Below are 17,837 nucleotides of genomic sequence, written 5' to 3'. Positions count from 1 at the left end.
TTTTGAAAGTGAGAGGTTGGAATAAAGTTTATCAAGCTAATGGCCCCCATAAAAAGGAGGCTGAGGTTGCCATCCTCATATAAGATAAAATAGAAACCTTGGGTTTTCTTAGCAGAGATTTACAATAGAACAAAACCTAGATACATAAGGCCATATAGTATGACCCTAAATGAAAGACCTCCAGGATACAGAAACAAAAGCCATATAATGAGTGATTGTTGACCTTAATATACTATGTTATCTCTCACCTCTTTTACTGTCCCTTGGTTATCTCATATTGTTACAGTATTTCACCTTGTTATGATATATTAGATACATGTGTATTTGGTTATTTGAAATTGGATAGGGAAGGGGGAAAAGAAAATAAGGGGTGGGGGTGGGGGAGGGAAATGGGGACCAAGACATGAGAAAGGGCATCAATGTATGTGAAGTAATGCACCCTCTGGTGAATATAATGTAACTGTCGAAAAAAAAAGAGTAGGATAATGACTAGGTTTGTACAGGATGGGGATCCATTTGACTTTCTAGCTAACATTAGAACCAACTGAAGAATTTTGAAGAGGAGAGCGTTCTGGGCCCCAATGTCAACTGGGAGAGGAAAAGGTTGTGATTGGCATCAGCAACTCCCCAGGTCACTTTTCTTCTACAAGCAGAATGGCCTGGACTATGCTGGATCTATAAAATATCTCCTAAGTTTTGTAGAGTACAAAAAAAAGCAGTTAAACTGTGTCATTAATATTTTTATACTGAGTATATGTTAAAACCATGGTAGTGATGGATTAGGTTAAACAAAAGTATAGTATTGATCTCACCTGTTTCTTTTTACTTCCTAAAATGTAGTCACTGGAAAATTAACAATTTGCTTGTGAGGGTCATACTATCTTTCTGTTTGAAAGGGCTGCCCTTGAGTAGTGAGTCTTGGAGTAGGTTCCCAGAGAAATAGCTTCAGCATCACCCGAGGATTTGTTAAAAATGCAAATAATTTGTCCCTGACTAAACAAATAGAATCAGCTCTCGGGTGAATGCAATGTGGCGGGATGTCCACTGGAGCCTTTCTTAGAGTCATCATTGTGGGAACTTGAGGGCATCTTTTGTGATCCTACCTCCTACACAAAACAAACACATTCTTACAGAACTCAGGGTGGATAAATGGGAAGTCATTTATCTGTAAATGATATCATTAGCTATATGTTTTACTGATATGTTATTAATTATAATCACCATGTGCCATTTAGTCTGGTCTCCACATACACATTTTTCATTCAACCCTCACAACCTTATCAATTAGAAATTATGATAAGCCCCATTCTATACTTGTTAAAAGTAAGGCACTAAAACATTTTGTCTTATTAGGTCCCACAGAAAGTGACAGAACCCGGATTCAAACCCATTTAGGTCATTGTGCTAATAGTTTCTCAAGACTATTATAAACTAACCATAAGACTAATGGGTCTATGAACTGATGGAAGAACTCACTCAACGTAGAAATATGATTCCCTCTGAGGGTCCTACCTACCTTATCAGTACACTAGGCCAGCATGTGATGTATATGGTGAGGGCACAGGAACTACACAGCAAACCTTCCTCAGGTTTGGCCTTTCTCAGGAACGGGCAGGTGGGCACTAGTTGTTAAGAGATGGCTGTTGGCCTGTAGCTACAGGCCTGCTTTACGGTGAGAATGTGAAGGGTATGTTTAGTGGGATGTTTACCAGGAGCTGTGATTCTGCTTATGGGGGGGGTTCCTAAAACTGTTTCTTCTTTACAAATTCATTGAAATATATTTCCACCTGACTTTGATATCATTAGACAGGGGCAGTGATTACATCGACCCTGAGACATTTTCTCATGACTGCCTTCCAGGGGAAGTGTATGTAAGAAGTCAATAATGGCATGATTTGAAAAGCAGCGAAAAGCCTCTTAGATGGTGTCCAACTGTTTCCCAGAACATGAACTTAAGAAACATCTGCATCCTTGTTTAGTTTAAGGCATAGATCAAGGTGAAAGATCACAGACTGATTTACTGCAGACTCCTTCTGCTATCAGCTGTTATTCCCTCTGAGAACCGAGTGCTCTGAGAAAATGGGGAAGGAGAATGGGCATTGGATTTGACAGGGAAAGCTGAAACACCTCTCTACTGGCAGCATTCATCCTGATTGGCCACTATCCGGCCTGTGGACCCCAGGTCTCTAGCTGTGGAATGAGAAATAGGAGAAAAGTACCTGATGTCCTCCATAGCTTTTGGATATTAAAAGTCTGCAAAAGACTGGGAGTTGATGGGAACACTTAGCTATCCCATAGTATAGGAAGCTAAAAATAAAACTTGAAAATAAAATTTGAAAAATATAGATGCTGTTTCCTGAGGTACTAGGATATTTCTCTGTACAGATCACCTTTACACTAGTTAATAGACAACCATTCAGTACCCAAGACACTTTTGGGGTACCTGCCTGTCAGCTAAAGAGGGAAGTAGTTACCTTTCTATAAAACTGAGATTATAGTGGGTGCAACTGGTATACACCTGAAATCCTAGCTATTTTAGATGCTGAAATTGGGGCTCAAAGCTTAGGTAGAAAAGTCTTCTAGACTTTTTAATCCCCAAAATAGCCCACAAAAGTCAAGCTGGAGACAGAGCTCAAGTCATAGAATTCCAGCTTAACAAGTACAAGGTCCTGAGTTCAAATCCCACCACTCCCCTATGAAAAAAAACCCTAAAACTCTTTAGATTTAGTGTTGAAGAGGTTTCCTGTTGCTGAATTTTTCAATTGCACCATCTTTTCTCTTTTGTTTAGGTACCCTTTTCCATTTCCCTCAATCATGGTCTTGTAATTACTGAGGTCTCTGACATTCCAAATACTTTAGTTCTTTTTCTTTTTCCTCTGTGGTTTAATTCCCATAGTTTTTTGTTGTTGTTGTTTAAAGCTCTTGTGTGGTATCATATTCCTTAGAGGAAAGTTGCTTTAATAAATTAGGAATAAGGACACAAAGACAATGAATGAGAGTGGTGTCTGAAATTTGAATTTCAATATGGAGACGCTTAGCTGTTTTTAATTTAGACAAAATAAATCTCATGGTTGCATTTTTATTCAAAGATTCTTCAAGGTACTCAACCCTCCCTTAGCACTACTTCACTGAACAGCATTTTAAGGGCAAATGTCAGAAGAAAATGTTCACATTTAAAAGCTTTGGCTCAGCCTCTTTTGAAAAGCAGGGGTTAGCCTTTGATTCAGAAATGTCATTGCCTACTAAGTTCTTTGTGGGGGGGAAGGAGAAAGAAAATTGAGTGTTTTATTTAAACAGGTCATTAACAGTCAATACTTATTTGAAAAGGCCTGCTTTCAGAGGCAGATAAAAGCTTCCAATCATTTAGAATATCACTTGAGCAGATCTGGGCCAAGATGTGCTGATACAAAGTTTAGACTTTTAAGGGAGAACATCTTCACTCAAGGGCTGGGAGTGGGTGGGTGGCAGGGCCCTTTGCATTGTGAATGCTGTCCATCCAGACACAAAGCATACTCCACGGTGGGTCCAGCTTTGAATTTTCCATTTTAGTACTGGCAAATGCTTATGAATGAAGATTAACCATTTTTGCATAAAGAGCCAAACCACTTCCCCACAGCAGCAGAATGCAAATGAGAGCAAAAGAGCAAAGGACAGCGAAAATAAACACAGTAGATCTCGGGCAGTGCAAGCACAGGGAAGTGGGAGGAGGTACCCATGCTGAACTCCATTAGCATTCATCTATGGCACGGATTTTCCATTTAATTTGAAATTATTTGATTTCATAGCTCTCTGATGACTGGAGAATATAAATAAATGCTAAAAGTGACCCAACAATGGCTCCTGTAAAGATCCACTTTTGATTGCTAGGTTTTAAAGCAAACATGTGTTTCCATAGTGATGCCGGTGACCTGGTCCTGGTACAAGTACCCACTTGTATCAGCAATTCAATTATACTCAGTCCTTTGAAGACATGATGATGTAAGCTCAAGGTTTTAAAATATGCCCATGCTTGGAGATGCCTCAGAAAGGTGAAGTGGCCAGTGAAGCTAAGAAGCAGAGAAGAGGTTCAGAGGAATAAATTCCACTCTCTCCAAGTATGCCATAATAGGCTGTCTCCCTGAATATCATATTGGCTTGCTTCCACTAACTCCAATACCTGCTGAGAAAAATCCCAAGCCCCAGAGGGATTTAGACAATCCATTTTTCCATAGCTCCTTACACCCCAGAGCACCAAAACTCCTGGCCACCATTCCTCCTCAAACGCTGCAGAGGAAATTGCATGCGTTTCCTTCCTTCCTTCCTTCCTTCCTTCCTTCCTTCCTTCCTTTCTTTCTTTCTTTCTTTCTTTCTTTCTTTCTTTCTTTCTTTCTTTCTTTCTTTCTTTCTTTCTTTCTTTCCCATCTTTTCAACTGGCTATGGGTAACTCATACAAATGGGCAACATTTCCACTTATTATTTGACAAACATTCATTTAACACTGACAATATACCCTGCATGGTGGAAATGCTGCTAGCAGTTAAAGCTGATCCTTAACTGAACTCCTACTTTTTAAAAACACTTTTAATATTTTATTTTGTTGTTTAGGTGATGTACAGAGGGGTTACTGTTACACATATAAGGTCATGAGTACTTTTCTTTTCTGTTTTCTTTTTCTTTTTTTTTTTTTTGGACAGTCCTGGGGACTGAACTCAGGGCCTGAGCACTGTCCTTGGGCTTTCTCAAGGCTAGAGCTCTACTACTTGAGGCACAGCACCACTTCCAGCATTTTTTATGTATGTGGTACTAAGGAATCGAACCCAGGTCTTCATGCATGCTGAGCAAGCACTCTTATCACTAGGCTAAACTCCTGCTCCTCCCCTTTTTTTTTGCTAGTTCTGGGGGCTTGGACACTGTTCTTGAGCTTTCTCAAGGGCAGCAGTCTACCAACTGAGCCACAGCACCATTTTGGGCTTTTCCTATGTTTGTAGCACCAAGGAATAGAACCCAGGGCTTCATGCATGCTAGGTAAGCACTCTATCACTAGGACACACTCCCAGCCATGAGTACGTTTCTTGTTGAACAGTGTTACCTCCTCCCTCATTTTCTCCCACTTTCCCTTTCCCCTAAAGCACTTTTCTGTGTTTCTCTGTATTAACTCATTTTATTCTCTTAATCGCCCTAAGGAGTACACACTTCTATTCTCATCACTTTCCTTTTATAGAAAACATTTAGAGAGATAAGGAACTCGAGTTCCACAGCTATTAAATGGCTGAACAAAGATTTGAACTTGGATCTGCTGGTTCCAGAGATCTTGGTCCTAAAAAGCTTACAGATAAATGATAGAGATGGATATATTCACAGAAAAAGGAGGGAGGAAGAAAAGAAGTCATATGAGGAAGTGAGGAGAAAATTAGATTGGAACTGACCTGGTTCAAGGTTCTTAGCAGAACAGCATTGGGGTGTGGTCTGGACAGGTGGAAAATCTATCTCTGAGACCAGCACATGACGGGTTAAAGGCAGGGTTAAAGAGTATGGGGGACTGGATGCTTTTTAAACTTTTTATTGTATTTTTTCATAATCATTTCTAAGGAAAATATGATTGTGGATCTGCCCTATAACTAACTCTACATTGATAAAGAATTTCATAAGTTAACTTTGCAAATAAAACTTATATGTTTACGGTTGGCAGGCACAGTTGTCCCTGAATAAACACCCAGTATCTATTCAGAGCATGTGTTCAATGAAATCACAACAGTATTTATTCATGAAGTCAGAATTCTCTTAATAAACATTTAATGATTTTCTCAAAGTAGCTCAGAAAGTCAGGTTCTTCCTACTTCCCTGAAATGTCACCGAATAAATCTGAATAAAGCAGTATATGATGACAACTCAGAACATACAGGAGGGAAAGAAACACCAGGGGACTATGGCATATCCTGGATATTGAACAGGAGGTAATTCACCAACGCTGCCCCCTGCCATGTCTCTACCCCCACTCTTCACTACTTTTCCAAAGCTTCCCCAGCATCACAACCCCTCACTCACTCTGTAAGGCTTCCTGGTACTGCAGAGCAGGGATCCTAGTACCAGCAGTCCCCAGTTACCGGCTTTTTCCACAGCGGATACAGTCTGTTCCCCAACTAGTCACCTTTATCACCTTGCTCTTATTAGGACCAGCAAGTCTTTGCAATAGTGACGCAGGTAGAGCCAGAAGCTAGACTGTGGCAGGATCTTGGGTGTGGCTGGGTAATCAGCAGGGGACTGGTGGCAGCACCCACCTGACACTCAGAGCACCTCACTTCCTGATGGTTTCCTGGGTTTTTTTTGTCTTGTTATTATTATTATTATTATGTATTTTTTTGGAAAGCTTCTCAGTGTTTTTGCCTTCAAGCTTCCATTAGTGAATGTCCAGTTTTTCGATCTTCTTGCCCTGGGGAAGGCAAAGCTGTTAAAACTGAACTTGTAACCTTTACGCTGACTGCTGTAGAGTCTGCAAGACAGTACAGGCTGGGACTGCAGCCATCATTCCAAAGGTCAGTTCTGGGTATGGTTGTCTAAGGGCGTCTCATCTTTCAGTGACACTAGTACTGACATATTAATCAATTAGCAAAACATTTCTGGCCCTGCTTCCTGAAATGATTCAGTTCTAAAACCTGATTCTGGATCCTACTGAAAACATTTATTAGCTAATTCTGTACTCAACAAAGACACACAGACCATGAAGGGTATGTAGTCTATTCAGGGGTCACCCTCCCCCACAAGGGAGAAAAGCTGCCTCAGTATGGGTCTTTTAGTCTAGTGAAAGGCTCGCATAGGGATCCTGGGATGGACTGAGTCAGAGCCGAGAAGACTTCTTGTCTTGTCAGATCTGCTCTATCTACAGATGAGTTTACTTGTATATGTTGCCTGTTTGCTCATTTTTTTTTTTTGAGTAAACTATTATGTTCTACAGTTTCTCAGACTCTGTATCTTTTGGATTTGGCCTCAGTTGGTCTCAAAGCAGCCTCTGTCAGAAAAGTCTTTATGGAAAGATCTCTATCACTATCAGAGAGAGAAAAACCCTGTCAATTTTTGCTATACTGATTCACATGATAAAAAAATAATAAAGACATTTTACAAGACTTCTGTTCTTATGAGTCTGGGAACTTGAGCAGGTTGGTTTTCTACACTTTCACTTCCTTCTCAGTGACCTGTGGATAGTAACAGTAGCTACCTTGAAGGGTGGTGGTACAATTGAATTGTATTTGTAAAGTGATTACAAGAGTGCCCAGCATACAGTAAGCATTATAAAAGTGTTATAAAAGGAATGGATTCTCCATGCCCTAAGAAGTAGTTTTCCCCATCCTGTCATTTTACAGGTGAGGCTGTGAGGTTTACAAGCCACGATCACATACTGAGCCAGTGATGGAACTGACGCTTGAAACCTGACTGACCTGATCACAAACTGCCTTCAGGTGGTTCCCCTCCCCATCCCTTACTGAGGCTGTAGCTGATGTGAGAGGCTCCCAGACATGCTAAGGGGGATATGAAAGCACAGGGCTCTGTCTATGACTACTGGCTCATTTGTGTTCCGTGTCCTTCAAACTCCAAGGCAAGCAGGAGCAAAGCTACCACTGCAATACCTCCTTACCATGAGCCATGGGCTGTGGCCTGTCTAGAGGAAACCAAGATGGGATCAGGGCTTCAATATCCAAGTTCATAGCTAAGTATTTATCTTTAGAAGACAATAAACAGTGATCACACGGGGAGATCAATGTTCAAGTACCATCTTGGAGCTAAGCAGGAAAAAATTAAAACTTGCTAATTCTAATTTCAAGTAAACATGTTACAGGAGATCTAAGAATTAATATGGTTTTGTATCAATGGAATTCACTCTAATACAGTAACTCATCTTGATAATTTTTAATATGTTCCAAAGGTCATATTTGCTACTAAGCAAACTTTGTTTCAATTTCTAATTATATTAATAGAGCCAGGAGTCAGTGGCTCATGTCACTCAGGAGGCTGAGATCTGAGGTCTGAGATTTGAAGCTGGGCTGGGAAGATAGTCTGAAAGATACTTATCTCCAATTAACTAGCAAAATGCAGACTAGCTTATCCATGAGTAGAAAAGCTAAGTGAGATCTTGAAGCCCAAGTAGAAACCCTAAATCAGCATATATGCATGCATGCACAGACACATTTCACCTGACATGCTGTAATAGGGAAACTAATACTTTTTAAAATGCTCCAAATATACATCAGATATAATTGAATGATAAAAACAATCTCTTAGGCCTCTTAAAAGGCTTTCCCATAAATTCCATTCCTCCTTTCTCTTTCAAAGTATCATGTACAATGTCTATCTATAACAACAAGCTAAGCGTTCAATAAAGACCCATGGAAAGAGAATATACATTCATTTTATTCCCTTCCCAAGAGCAATGGTGTTTCAGTAATTCATTTCCCAGTTTTCAATACTCTGTACTAGGTTACCTCTTTAAATGCCATAGTGGAAGGGACCCTGTGAAATACTTTAGCCCTGTCTCCCCAGTGCTCAGTGCTAGACAGGGTATGGCCCCCTTCCCTGCCTTACTGAAGACACTGAACTGTTTGATTTTCTAACATCCTCCATTAATTTTATTTCTTCTTAACACCAAGACTTTTACCCAGGGTAATGAAGTTATCAAAGCCTTTACTTCTGTCCAAATAAGAAAGATGAAAATTGCCTATTCTATAGGTGTAAGAAAAAAAAGTTCATTTTTGGCCAATGAAAAATTATTTGACCACTAACCTTACTACTATACAACCAAGTAACTCCAGCACAGATAAGTAATTTTGCAGCAGTTGAAATCTATTGTACTTTGTGTCTGAAAACTTTTTTTAAGGCCCTTTCTTAAATATTTAATTTACAGAACAAAAGACCTAAGAACATATACCAGGGTCTCTAATTTTACTGAGCTCTAGATGCCCTGTGGCTCAACTCACATTGGGAGAAATTCAGAAAGTACAAAAGCTTATGATATGTCTACAAGCCTTAGCAATATGTAGTTTAGTCTTTTCCAAATCATAGTTCTAAAGATTGAATGAATCAAAACTGTTTCTATATGGTAGCTCAAATATTGTACAGGCCTCTCAACTAAATATGATACTATGTATTATTTCCCATTGGAAGATTTTTCTGCTAGTCATTCAATCTACCTTAAAGCAATTTTGAGGTGTAAATATATTAGATTTTGATCACCTGTTTGATGAAATCGATCCATCTCTCAGAGCCCTGATTCTATTTGTAACCATTTTGGGTAGATTTACAGAGACAAGCAATCAGAGTTGTCTGGGTTTGGGGCTTTGTTTCTGTAACTAATGCTAACAATTTCATTGCCTAGTAGTGAAACATGTCCTTTGTTTCTCAAAAGCTTGACACTACTGAAACTACTCTTGAGGAGAGGGTATATATTGGGTGGCATGGAAGTATCAGACCAGGAGAAACAGGAATGTAGCAGAATCAGAGAGGGTTTGGAAGAGAAAATTCTCTCTCTGCCTACAGCACTGTCAACCATGGACATGGCATTTCAGGTAAAAGGAAAGTTAATAAGTGAAACCTCTCTGAAAAAATAAGGAGTTGGGTGTGAAGTAACAAAGGAAACCTACCTGCTTTGGGCCTAGAAGTCAACTAGCAAATATTTATCACAGTATTATTATGCTCCTATTAGATGGAACGTGTTTAGTTAATTTGTAATGCTGTGTAGTTTTAAGAGTGGTTCTTGCAGAGAGAAAAGATTACCATGTAGTAAGCAATTAGATGACATCAGAAGGTAGCTAGCAGGAGGTGTTACGTGGTGTGGCTTCAATTACACACTTGTCCTGGAAGAAAGAGGTAACTTCTTTATTTTCTTCTTTTGCAAGTAAGAAGATCTCCTTTTCATTACCACCCCACCTCAATTCTCCCTCCTATCCCTGTCACTTTTGGTTATAGAACCCATCTCCTCGTGAAATGCTGATTTGGAAATGTCTTTTTAAAATGACTTGAATTTAATCCAACTTGCTTTTTTTGTTCTTAGTTTAGCAAAACAAAACACACACATGCACACACGCACACACAAACTCTAATTTCAAAGGGATTTAAGACAAATAAAAACTATATAGCTGAGTTTCATTTAGCCCCAGGAAAGTAACTCATGAGTTATATTCAAGGTTTTATTTAGGATGTGTGCCCTGAAAATCTGAGCACTTGGAAGGGTGAGGCAACAGGATCTCAAGTCCAACGCTAGCCTGGGCTATGCGACGAGTTCAAGATCATCCTGGGCTACACAGTGAATCTGCTCACAAAGAAGCAAATAAAAATCTTCATTTTCCTAAAAGATGACCAGTTAATATGTAATTTACTAAGCCCAGTTTCAACTCAGAGATGATCAGATATTGAGAAGATGCTTGGCTTCCACTAAACACTTCTCTCAAGAAATGTCTTTGAAAATACCTCTAGGAAAATACATCTATTTCCAAATGACTACCAGCAAGACTTAACTTAGGTTCATTTTTCATTTCAAACAATACGTGAGTGGGTAGAATGAGACCACTCTCCAGCATCTCCTGTAGACCAGAACTGAGGAAATACTATAAAGACCCATAATGGTCATAGCATTCCTTGTATATGAAAGATCCTGAAGCCACACTGCATAGTAGGAAGAAAGATGAAGTTACCTATGGGAAATGACTCTTCTTCAGAACCCTGAATAATCAACAACTTGCTTTACAGAAACTGCGTGTGCCTGACAGCTCCGTTTTACATTTACAACAGCTCTGATATATGGATGACAATGACTCAGTCACAATTCAATTGGGCATCTGCTCTTTTCTGGACACTGTTGTAGGTGCTGGGGAAACAGCAGTAATACACCAAGTGAAGTCACCCACAGAGACCATACTGAGTGATTATCTATAGCTATTTCACTAAGTCCTCCCAAGAGACCTACAAGACAGGATTACCGTCTCTGTCTTCTAGATAAGCAAATGAAGGTTTCTGTGTAAAGGTGAGAGTTTCAGATCAGGTTAAATGCAGGGCTAGTTTACTGTGAAAATGGCATTCATTCTGATGAAACAGGAGTACTACTGTTTGGATTCAATAAAGGGAACCATTTAAAAATCATTTAGACATGTCATTACAATTGAGACATCTTAGTATAACTGCAAAGAGGGCTTGATTAAAAAGAAAAGGCCAAGAGGCAAGGGAAAGTAGCCATGGAAAGAACAATATCTTCTTAGGTTTTACATTGTGCTCCCCCTGCTTCTCAGGGAGGACAAGTCACTGTTAAATAAACTTCCCCAAAGAATTCCTTTTATTCTTTCTCACCATTTCCTTAACTTTCTATCTCCTTTTACATCTGGTATCTTCAAAGAGTAAGAGCAGTCTCCTGGGCAGTAGTCTCTTGCCACAGATTGTATTTGGACCTATGCAGGGTGGCCACACAATGAAGATAATGAAGAGGGGACTGAGTGCTTTGTAACTCCTTAGCTGCAGAAAGGGAAGCACAGTCTTTTTGTCATCTTTCCTGTCTTCAACCTGAGCTTCCCATGAGGTGTGGGAGGCACTAGAACTTAATTGTAATACATGTGTTGTGTGAAAGCTTCAAGAAAAAAAAAAAAAAAACTGAAATCAAGGGCCAGGAGTTTGACCTAGTGGTAGAGTGCTTGCCTAGCATGCACAAAGACCCCGGTTCCATTCCTCAGTACAACATACAAAGAAAAAGGCTGGAAGTGGTGCTGTGGCTTAAGTGGTAGAGCACTAGCCTTGAGAAAGCCCAAGGACAGTGCCTGGGCACTGAGTTCAAGGTCCAAGACTGGCCAAAAAACAAAACAAAACCTGAAATCAAGTCAGGGGAAGCCCACACATTGGAAGCACACTCTCAAAAAGCAATGCTTGCCTTTGAGCTGTCTGGGAATGAGTAATCTAAAATGGTTGCGAAAAGAGGGAGCCTACAGACAGGGCAGATACACCTCAAGGACTCATGGATTTGGGAAGACACCCATCTTATAGGCTACCGTTGGAAGCAACATCTACAGAAACTGTCAACAAGGAGTACAAATGCCTACTGTCAAAAAGATTGCCCTGCCTGAGTGGTTTGTAAGTCAATTCAGCTTCCACGGAAAGCATCTCCAGGTCTGAAGTTACCCAGGTTGGTGCTGTTTCAACCTCAACTTATTGGTTCCTAATGCTTTTCACTTCCTGTTCTAAGTCTTCTGTTTCTTCAGGATAACTTCAAGAATTTCACTGGGATTTTGTGCGCTCTCCTTTTGTCACTTCCCAGGCTTTGAGTACTATCTGTCCAAAATCCACCCCAACATAACTACAGTGAAAGACCTGCAGGTATGTAAGGCCTGAGAAAACGACCTGGACCAGGAGACCCTATTGCATGATGAGGGATTATGAACCAATCTCCTATTATGCTGCTGAGACCCTGTTCACTTTCTTAGTTCTATCCTTCCTAGATAGGAAATCAGTATCCTTAATTAAAAGGTAAGATTAAGAAGAGTTAAATACTTCTCTATTTTCCTTAGCAGAGGTCTTGTCTGTCTCTTATTTGTTTTTCCATAAGAATAAAATAAAATCCTAAAATAAAAATATGAGAGAAAATTTTCTGGTCTTGATAGTGTAACGAATCATTATTAAGATCTCTAGGACAGACTGGACATCACCAATATTCCAGTTTTATATATCTGGCTTATTTTTACCAACTTTATTTTCTGTATAACTCTTCTTGCCAGTTTTTTAGGTCTCTTTTGTTGTTTTTGAAATGTTTTACATACTGAAGCTTACATTAGGCTCTAGGTTTCCTAGCACTATTTTAATGGTATTATTTTTCTTTGGCATTTGTTCTTGCTTATTTGCCTCCCTTGCATTCTTCTTCAAATGAGCTTTTACATTTGGAGTTAATTTGAGAGTGCCCTTTGCAATCACAAATTACTTCTCCTCATTTATAAGAATGATCATGTCTCTAAATCTAATCATTCAAAGAACCCCAGAATACTAGTCTTTTTTTTTTCAGAATACTAGTCTTATAGTATATGTGTGTATGTACGTGTGTGTGGGCGTGAGAATGTGTGCACAAACCCTGACACGTTGGGAAAATTCTCATGCTTTGTTATTGAAGTTTTATTATTGCTTATTGATGAGATTCATTTTTACAAATGTGTATACTTTACTGGGAATCAGCTACGTGGCTGGTATTGTCAGAAGCACTATGTGTGACAAAGACACACAGGATAGGGCAGCATTTTCCTGTAGAAGCTCAAAAGTTTCCTGGTAAATAGAGATGAGGCAGTGGCAATTACAGTCAAGCACAATACCTGATTTATGAGCCCAAGGAGCTTTGCAGGAAGGGCCCTAATCTGAATTTGGGGATATGGTTTCTCATTCTTTAGTCAGTTTCTCTTATTTTCTGAACAAGAGAATATTCCCCCCGCCCCCAGCCCCGCAGAAACTGGATGTAGTACCTCCTCCTCTATCCATCATCTGCTCCTTGGTTATCACATAACCACGAAAATTAAAGCTAAAGTGACTCCCAATTTATTTTCAATTCATATTTATTGAGTAAATGGATAAAGTTTCCTTTTACCTCTGTTTCACCTACCACTATCTTCTTGGTTACAATTAGAGCCAAAATAGCAGTTCCTTCATTTCCTTTACTTATCTAGAAATGAAAATGTCAGTGAGCAAACTGGTATCTGAGACCCTACTTTCATTTAAACATGAACACGACTTCTAGCAGATGTCCAAATAATTTAAGTCTCTCATCACTCTGGCTTCCTGCTCCTGTGATGCTACCTTACAGGTCAATTATACCAGTACTAGATTTGACTGAGTGAATGAAGACTCAAACTCTTCTACTAAGTACAAGGAGCTAGTCTGGTGTTTTCTTCCCTTTCCTTTCCACTTCAACAAGTGTGTTTTGGGACCTCACATCTCAACCTCCACAAAAGCTAGGTCTGGGTTACCATGCCAAACAAACACCTGATGCACCATTATAGTGGAAAAAGCTCTTTTACTTTCTGCTTCTGGTTGGTTATACACCTGCCACTTACCAGCCTATCTTTAAGACAGATCAGTTCAAGCCAGGTTTCTCAATCCTTTTCTAATATAAATTTTGTTCTTTTTCAAATGCTACTTGAAAATATCAAACTATAAAACCAGGACAAATACAGTACTATGTTAGTTATAAAATATATCCCTCACTACTCAATGACTTGAATGATGGAGAAAATGTTTTTAAGGAATAAGGCAGATTTATTATGTTATTCAACTGATCATAAGATTTAAACTTTAATTTACATATCCATATCCTCACATGTAGTATAAAATTTAGAATTCACTTTCAATATGAGGAACATGTGAACACAACCATTACTTTCTTCATTTGTTTAGCCTACTTTCAAAAGAGTCCTTTCAGTAATCTTTAATCACACCCAAAAGCTGTCCCCCCAAAATGAATCACTACAATTTATTTTCAGTATAAAATAAAGATATTCTTACATCCTTGAAAAATATAGATTTTCATTCAGGTGTCTGTACCAAGTGCTTGAGTCATCAAATCATTTTTATTGGCTGTTACATGAGCTCAGAATATAACTTGTCTACAGAGAAACAACAAATCCATTTGTCTCTGCTGTTTTCCTGGTGTGCTGTTAACACATTGAGCTCTGGCCACATGAGGTCATGAGCACCTGCCCTGAAAGTGGGCTTTGCTGACTCAGTAGGTCAGAGATCATCATCAAATGCTAAATAAGCAACAAGTCATGAAAGGAATGAGAAAAGAGAGGGAAGAAATACCACTTTAATGCTAATTATCCTGTTAACTAGCCAGAAGACAATTTTTATCCAAAGATAAAAGAAATTCTGCAGTGGGCAAAAAAAACCCTCAATTAAATATAGGCTGAAATTTATTCATAGTGAGTTTACCTAGCATACTTAATGTTTTATTTGTCAGGTAATAGCATTTTGAAATATTAAGACTGCAATGTGGTAGCCTAGGAAGGTGGCTCACACTTGAAGTCTCAGCTATTCATGAGGATCAGCTAAAACCAGGAGTCCAGTGTAGTTGAGTCAGTATCTCAAAAAAAAAGCAATCCAAAATAATAACTACAAAAACAACTTTGCAATAATATTTTTAAAAAGTTAAAGTTTGAGTCTTGAATTAGTCATAGTCACTATAAAAATTAATTGCAACTATAGTTAATTCTTAGTAAAACTACCACTTGGATTTGGTGTAAACTATATGTATCTAGATGTGTTTACTAGAAGAGAATACCTAAAACATAGATTCTGATCCCCAGAGGGTGAACCAGTGTAACAGCAATGTTCACAGAGCGATATGTTGGAAATGAACTTTACAACTATGGAGCGGGGAAGGGAGAGGGAAAATGGGAAAAAAGCATGGGGAGAGGAAACAATGTACAGGAATTAATGTACTCACTACCTCGTGAATGTAACTATAATCCCATATTAAAAAATAATTAAAAACAAGATTCTGATCCCTATAGTGATGTTTAATTTACTTCATCTATTTTTGCCAGTTCTAGGGTTTGAACATAGAGCCTGGGCACTGTCCCTGAGCTTCTTTTGCACACGGATAACATTTTACCATTTGAGTCACAGTGCTACTTCCAGCTTTTTCAGAGTAGTTTATTGAATACATGAGTCTCATGAAATTTTCTGCCCAGGCTGGCTTTGAACCATAATCCTCAGATCTCAGTCTCCTAAGTAGCTAGGATTATAGGTGTGAGCCACCAGCACCCAATGGTCAAAAGATTTAGAAATATAGAAGATGACAACTTTCAAAATGTTTTAAGTCTCAAATTCAATATTGTAGTTTGATGCGGATTGTTCTTCATTTCAGTTAACTTGGATATCATGTATGAGCTATTATAATAAGTTAGAAATTAAATTTACCCCTTTATTGCTGGATTGCTCAGAGTAGGCTTTTTTCCTTTTATTACCTTATCAAATATCCCAGCCAGTTAATACAAGCTTTGTGTCTATTACTAACTCAAGTTCATGAGCAATAAGCAATATTTTCAGATTTCTTTTTATTTGGTGCTTTGTTCTCATATAATAGTTCATTTAATTATCTTCCCTTAAAATTCTTAGTACAGCAAATGGTCTCATTATTTGTATGGTTAAAAACATGCACATAAGAATAAAGTAGGGGACATAAGCAAAGTTTATTATTTGTTCAGTCTCAAAAGTCTTCTTTGAGATGGGCCATAAGTCGAAAAGTAGAGCATCCTGTAGGAAATAAACTTCAGGGTTAAGAACAGAATCATCAACACAAAAACAGGAATAAATATTTTCACCATTAAGTTGATTTATGTTTAAGAAATGATGTGTCCCCAACTCATATTTGCAAGACACAATCACTGATTTATAATTCCTAACTGGCTCATAAATTGCATTAGAATCCTGGTATGTTCACATTTGAAAAGAATTTCCTGTCATTGAAAGAAAAAAAGAAACACCTTTTTTTTTAGAAACAAGATAACTGAAGCCTTCAGGGTGTAAGAATTATGTTAAAATTTACAAAATGAGAAAGTAACAGGGCTAGGAATTTAGAGTAGGTCTTCTTTATTCATTCAAAATCTTCTGTGTATATAATCTGTGTCAAAAAGTTTAAGAATGGTGCTGGGTGCCAGCGGCTCATGTCTGTAATCCTAGCTACTCATGAGGTTGAGATCTGAGGATCACAGTTCAAAGCCAGCCCTGACATTGAAGTCCGAAAGACTCATCTCCAATTAACCATCAGAAAACAAGGAGTGGTGCTGTGGCTCAAGTGGTAGAGCGCTAGCCTTGAGCTGAAGAGCTCAGGGACAGTGCCCAGGCCCAGAGTTCAAGCCCCACAATCAACAACAACAACAACAACAAAGTTGATGAATGGTAATGAAACATGAACTCTTGGCTAGGTGCGGGGGAACACATCTATAATCCCAGTGCTTTGGAGACAGAGGCAAGAGTCATGAGTTCCAGGCCAACCTAGACTACAAAGTGAGAGCCAAGGAAGAAAGGAAGAAAAGGAAAGAGAAGGGAGGAAAGGAAGGGAAAGGGGAGGAAAGGAGGGAAGAAAGAGGGAAGAAAGGAACGCTGGCAGGTAGGCAGACTATGGACAATGGTTTTCAGAAATTTTGACTCTGTTTAGAATTACCAAACAAGTACCTAGAACACAACCAACTATCAACTATTATAGAGGAAGTGGGAGAATGAAGAAGGTGGCAAATAACCAAGATTAATGTGTCAGGAAAAACTTTCAGGTGGACGTCAGATCTAACCTGGGTCCTGAATTAGCCAGACAGATGGAGTGTGGTAAGGATACATAAAAAGGGGAAGAATACAATCCTTAGAAACAAAGAAAATTCCAAGATAAAAAAGCAAACAGGGCCGGTAATTTGGCCTAGTGGTAGATTATTGCTTGCCTAGCATGCACGAAGACCTGGGTTCAATTCCTTAGTACTATATACCTAGAAAAAGCAGAAGTGGTACTGTGGCTTAAGTAGTAGAGTGCTAGCCTGAGGAAAAAGCGCAAGGACAGTGCTCCGGCCCTAAGTTTAAGCTGCAAGACTGGAAAAAAAAAAAAAAAGCAAACATCTCTGGATCATCTACCATTCATATTAAAATAGCAGCTCCTTGTAGAGTCTTATAATCTGATTTCATAATGATTCCAAAATATAGGGGCAGAAGATCCAAAATAGACCTTGAAAAAGGGACTCAAGTAAGAGGACCACATAAGGCAATCTGCCAGCCCCAGCCCCAGGCCACAACTGTACAGTGTCCCAGCCATGTCTGTCTGGTTACATCCTCTGTAAGCTTCTGGGTTCCTTGGCTATAAATGGTGATCA

At 39.0% G+C, this 17,837-nt stretch overlaps 1 protein-coding gene across 5 annotated transcripts in view; it reads right to left on the bottom strand.

The window, feature by feature from the left end:
- Spats2l (spermatogenesis associated serine rich 2 like) overlaps positions 1-17,837 on the bottom strand; it is a 168,571-nt gene that overhangs the window by 92,441 nt on the left and 58,293 nt on the right. Inside the window, exon 1 of one of the 5 annotated variants that reach the window (XM_090354567.1) lies at positions 6,258-6,286. The exons of 3 other annotated variants lie outside the window; for them this stretch is intronic. The gene's annotated coding sequence lies outside the window, so the exon portion shown is untranslated. Of the gene's footprint in view, positions 1-6,024; positions 6,109-6,257; positions 6,287-17,837 lie in introns of those variants that run through there. One more of the 5 variants, XM_090354565.1, reaches the window with a different exon arrangement.

This window comes from Megascapheus bottae, chromosome 21, assembly GCF_031878675.1.
Source record: "Megascapheus bottae isolate mThoBot1 chromosome 21, mThoBot2.hap1, whole genome shotgun sequence".
Classification (NCBI taxonomy): domain Eukaryota; kingdom Metazoa; phylum Chordata; class Mammalia; order Rodentia; family Geomyidae; genus Megascapheus; species Megascapheus bottae.
This window is presented reverse-complemented; position numbering and strand designations above follow the sequence as displayed.